This window comes from Crocodylus porosus, unplaced genomic scaffold (assembly GCF_001723895.1).
Source record: "Crocodylus porosus isolate Cpor-Errol unplaced genomic scaffold, CroPor_comp1, whole genome shotgun sequence".
NCBI classification, from domain to species: Eukaryota; Metazoa; Chordata; order Crocodylia; family Crocodylidae; genus Crocodylus; species Crocodylus porosus.
Window position 1 is genome coordinate 232,669,368 of NW_017728886.1, and position 6,108 is coordinate 232,675,475.

Genomic DNA, 6,108 nt, shown 5'->3' on the forward strand with positions numbered 1-6,108 from the left:
CCACCCCTGTAACCTATCCAGGTCTTGCTGCAGTCTTTCCCTCCCTACTAGCGTGCTCACCTCACCCCAACTGTTGGTATCATCAGTGAATTTAAACAGGGTGCTTTTCACCCCGTCGTCCAAATCGCTGATAAAGAAATTGAACAGCACGGGCCCAAGGACCGAGCCCTGGGGGACTCTGCTGCCCATGTCTCCCCAGGTCGAATATGACCTGTCCACCACCACCCTCTGAGTGCGACCCTTCAGCCAATCTGCAATCCATCTGACTGTGTAGGCATCAATGCCGCAGTTGCCTAGTTTTTTGATGAGGGTGGGGTGGGAGACGGTGTCAAAGGCCTTGTTGAAGTCCAGAAAGACTACATCCATGGCAACACCTGCATCCAGTGCTTTTGTGACCTAATCATAAAAGGCAATCGGGTTGGTCTGACATGACCTGCCCCTAATGAAACTGTGCTGGTTGCCCTTGAGCATCATCCCTGAGGCCAGCCCATCGCAGATGTTCTTGATGATCTTCTGAAAGAGTTTCCCTAAGATTGAGGTAAGACTGATGCCTGGGTCCTCCCTCCTCCCTTTTTTAAAGATGGGGACCACATTGGCTATCTTCCAATCATCTGGCATCTGGCCCGAGCACCACGAGTGCTCGTAAAGCTGTGCCAAGGGCCCTGCAATAACCCCTGCTAGCTCCCTCAACACCCTGGGGTGGAGAGCATCTGGACCCGCTAATTTGAACACATCCAGCCCCTCCAGAAGCTCTCTAACTCAGTCCCCCCCAGCCTGAGGTCTGGAGACGTTCCCCTCGAGTCTGTCTTGCATCACGGTGGGGAAGTCCCGGTCCCCGACCAAGAAAACGGAGGTGAAGAATTGGTTAAAGAGGTCTGCTTTCTCCTCTGGTGCAACCACCAGATTGCCCAGAGGATCTTGCAGGGGCCCCACATTTCCCGGTGCTTTCTTCATCCTCCCTATATATTTGAAAAAGGACTTTTTACTATCTTTGATTTTGGACGCAAGTCCTAGTTCTATGTCTGCCTTAGCTTTCCTGACAGCCCCCCTACAGGCCTGAGCAGAGGAGGTATACTCCTCTTTGGAGATACCACCCCACTTCCACCGGGTGTATGCTGCCTTTTTGGCAATCAGGCATTTCCATACACCCTTGGTGAGCCGGGGGGCTTTCGGGCACTCCTGCCCCCCTTGCTTCCTGTTGGGACGGTCACCCCTTGGGCCCTGAGTATCGTCTCCTTAAGGAACGACCACTCATCTTGGACACTGAGTTCCCCTGCTCTCAAGAACCCCAGCGCCTCTCCCACTAATCTCAACTCATTGAAGTTGGCCCTCTTGAAGTCTAGGGCTACCGCCTTGCTGCAGGCCCTTGACACCCTGCGCTGGATGGTGAATTCCAGCAAGCGATGATCGCTATCACCCAGGTGGTCAAGGACCTGGAGGCCCCTTACCAGGTCGTTGCCTGTGGCCAGGACCAGGTCCACCAGGACATTTCCTCTGGTGGGACTGTGCACCTCCTGAATTAAGTGGAGGTCCTGTATCACAACCAGGAACCTCCTGGAACAGTCCGACCTGGCTGACTGTTCCTCCCAGCAGATGTCATGGGTGATTTAAATTACCCGGACAACTACATCCCTTGCCTTAAGGGCCTCTGCAAGCTGGCCCGAAAATTCCCGGTCCAGCTTCTCCCCTTGGTTGGGGGGGTCTGTAGTAGATCCCTCTCCCCATGGCCACCTTGTATCTTGATCCAGAGCACTTCCACTTGCCCCTCTAACCCCATTTTGCTGGCAGGGGATGTGTATTTCTCCTTGACATAAAGCACCACACCCCCGCCTTTCCTTCCTTCTCTATCCCGCCTGTAAAGCCTATAGCCCCTAATGCTAACTGCCCAGTCATGGGATGAATCCCACCATGTTTCTGTAAGCCCTATTATATCTGGGTCTGAACTGGCTATTCTGAGGGTGAGTTCCTCCTGTTTATTCTCCATACTATGAGCATTGGTATATAGGCATTTAAGGCCCTGCCTAGCTGCGTGTGCTACCCCCTGATTTGGGAGACTGTTTGGACCCGTTTCTTACCTGGGCACCCCTTGCATTTGTCACCTGTCTTGCTCGGGTGGTATCTCCTCGTCTTCCTGCGGCCCCCTCCCCCTGCGATGCTAGTTTAAAGCTTGCCATATAAGACCAGCCAACCTGGAAGAGAAGACATGCTTGCCTTTAGGAGAGAGGGGAAGCCCATCCCACCCCAGCAAGTCCCCCGCCTGAAAGCATGGGTCATTATCAAGGAACCCAAGGCCTGCCTGGCAGCACCAACTGCGTAAGTACCGGTTGACCTCGCCAATGCAGGCCTCGTGTCACCGTCCTTGCGTACTCACCGGAAAAAGAAAGGAGAATACCACCTGCTCCCCTGTCTCCTTAAGCTTGTCCCCCAAAGCCTTGAAATCCTTCATAATGCAGTCAGGGTTGCCCCTGGCTGTGTCATTCGTCCCCACGTGAATGACAACCATGGGGTACTGGTCTGCAGGTCAGATGTAGACAAGGATCCTCTCCGTGATGTCTCTAACCCAAGCACCAGGCATGAAGCAGACTTAGCTTTAAACGAAAAAAAAATTATTTACTTAGCTTTAAATAAAAAATTTAGATGTGTCCTCCCCACCCACCCTGGAAAATAAACATTTAAATGCTCCTCTGCTTTCAGTACCCTCGATAAATCAGGCTAGACTTTGGCACCTAAAACAGGACTTACGTAGAAGCTAGGCATCTATATCTTGAATTGTGATCCTGGAAATTCCTGTTCAGCTGCTGGCACTCTCTAGGGTTGCCTAAATTCTATGGGTCCTCCTTGTTTGATTTTAGTATTCACTAAAAGGTGTCTATTTCTGCTTCTGATCATGAACAGAACTGCCCTGGTCTGAGCAGTTTGGCACCCTGCTCATGTGTAAGCCCAGTTGAAATCCAAAAAATAGGTGTTTCTCTGACTCTGTTCCCTGAATGGCCCATTTCAGTTGGCACTCTCAGAGCAGAGCTATCCCATACCAACAGAATCAGGCTACTCACAAAACATAATGGTGACCATCAGTTTCTTTTAAAGCACAACCACCAAAGAAGAAGGTAATGCTCATACTTTATAATACTAGCCTTGGGGTTAAAGTACATGCCCAGAAAGTGAAAACTTGGGGTTCTGTTCCCTCCTCAGCCTGAAGAAGAGTCAACCTCACATTTTCCACTTCCAGGATCTGGCATACCCATCATATTGAAGTTCTTGTAGCACTTAATGGGAGGGGAGTGTTCTGGTTTCTGGCATGTGTTGCCAAGACCATTTCTATGTTTTATCCAATGGCCCATTGAACGTAAACCAGAAATGCTCCCAGGATCCTCCTTCCAAGTGAGTATCTTTAGCACTACAAGACACCTGTTTGTGCTTGTTCCCTTTCTCTGCTCCAGTAAATCTAGAATTCTTTTCTGAAGGGTCAGTAGGACTCTTGGACTTGACCCCACCTAGACTAACCTATAGCCTGATGGTTACGGCGTTTTCCTGAGAGATATGGGGACTGCGGAGGAAACTGAACCAGCCTCTCCCATTCCCTAGTTTGCATGTTATTTTGCCTTCCACGTACTTAAAAATGTCCCATGCTCATTTAGCTAGCACATTACACCTGATTATTGATATACCTGATACTGTATGGCAAAATGTTTCATGTCTGAAGGCAAATGATTCCAATAGTTGCAAATGGTGGATGGACTTAATTTGACCTCAGTGACTTCAAATGCAAAAAGGAGTAGAATTTGATTACCTTAATTAACAAATGTGGAGCCAGAAGTAGTTAGAGATTAAAAAGTTCCAGCAACTTTCTCTGCTTTGCATGAGGGGTAGTCACAATATTGATTTTTGTGAATGTTCATCACACTTTGGATACTTTCATAGCAAGAAAGATTGTCATGACAACTTTAGAAGAATTACAGCTCAAGTTAGATAGTTTTTCTCCATAATTAGATACATATCATTTTAAAATGCAAGATCATTAAACTGGAAAGCAAATTAACTTCTCTTGTTCTTTCTTTTCACTATTCTTTTCTACATTTAATTATACTGAGACAAAGAAACTAGACCAGGGGTTGGCAATCTACAGCCTGAAGGCAAGATCCAGCCTGTGGAACCTTTAGATATGATTCACAGATGTGGCCTTTGACAGCATTTTGCAGTGGGTGACTTGGGAGCTCTCTCATGCCTTCACAATAAGCGCTCGCTATAGCTGGCTCTTAGCACTTGCATTCCTGCTGCTGACACCAGGGTGGTTTGTTCTAGCCCAAAGCTAGAAAACGTGTTGCCTAGCCCTGAATTAGACCATTATGTTTCCTATAGTGGCACAATGTTACTGTGTCCGGGCTCCCACCTTCCAGAGAATAGTTATATCTGCAGTATCTGTTGCTGACTGCTGACGTACTCCAGTGGCACCACAATCTCAACCAAGCAGCAGCCCATTATGAGGTAAACTGTCTTGCCCTGGAAGCAGAGAAGAGGGAACAGAGGAAGGAAAAAGAGAGACATCCTGGCCCATTCTCTCCTGCAGAAAGACCTGCAACTTCTGCAGACAGGTCTGTGGCTCAAGGGTTTGTGAGCTAAGATCAAGTGTAGTTGCTGCACTGGTCTGTTGCCCAGACCGAAATGGATTTGAATGGTATTGTGTAATGAAGAGTGGACCTCTGTCCAATGCACTGCAGATAGGACACCCTATGAGGCTACGGGCAGACATTACACATTGTGAGACTATCCGTACCCAACGTGAATCTCTACTTATGTGATGGGTGGATAGGAGCTCTCTAGGGCTTACATCTTTATGGTGTTACAGCTGATGTTTATGGGAGGGTTCTTTCTTTTCTAGCTTATCCATCCAATCTCACCTGCCAGGACTTGGTGTAAAAAAGAAAACGGAAGGAGGGAGGCTAGCCACCCAACTCAGCTGTTATCCTTATTATGCTCAGTAAGCTGTTACTGGCTTGGTACAGGCAAGCCACTCTTGTGACAAGTCTCAGAGGGCTCCAGGGCTCAGAGCATCTGGTTACACAAGTGCTTCTGCCTGCAATACCCTCACTCATGGTTTTGATATCTTCTTCTACCGCAGGGTCAGCGTTGTGATGGTTGCTTGTGTGGAAGAAATCAAACTTCACATTGTGGTTGAATCAGAACTAACAGAGCCAGCTTTTCTTTATTTAGGGCTGTACTGTGATCACAGGGAGGATTTCATATAGCAAGGAGAATTACCCACTTGTCTGTTTCAAAGGAATCCTCCTTCTCTCTAAGTTTTCAAGCATTTTTATACTTAAGACAGATAAAGAGAAAAAAAACCCGACCTTGGAGAAACTAAAACAAGTTTACTTAATTGGACATCTGTGCACAGGGTAATAAGATGTGCAAGATTCCTCATCTCAAAACATGTCACTGAAATAAGCAGTATCAGCTCTTCAGGTCTTTGTCTGTTTTTCTAGTCAAGTAGGCCAGAAGCCCGACTAAATTTATTACCACATTCCCTGTTTTTTTTTTCTTTTTTCTAACAAGTTAGATATTTTTAGCCATTAGCCTTTCAACTTCTAGTTTTTCTTTCTCTTTACTTTCTGCTATTTCAACATACAAATTATATACTTCGTTTCTGGTTGATGGGCTATTCCTCATTTGCTTGGCAGCACAGTTTAAGTAACACTGTATTATCATAAACACTAGGCATACTTCAATAAAAACAACAAACAATATCAACAAACTATGAATGATGGTAGAACCTAAGGAACTGAAAACAGAGTTAAACCAAGAACTCAAATTCCAACTATCTGACTCGTGCAATTTAGCTGCTTCTTTTCGAATATGTTTACTTAAATCCTGGAGTTCTTCTGAATTATCGGGAATATAAGTACAACATTCTTTACCTATTAAAGCACAGACTCCTCTGCTGGCTAGTATATAAACTAACTCAAGTCGGTTTTGCAATGTCATTTGCCTTATTTCCTTCATTTCTGTATTTATTTTATCAAAACTATCAGCAGTAGCATTAGCAATCTTTTCCAGAGATGGTGCAACTTTCTTTATCTCGGACATAGCTAAGCCTGCACCATAGCTGGG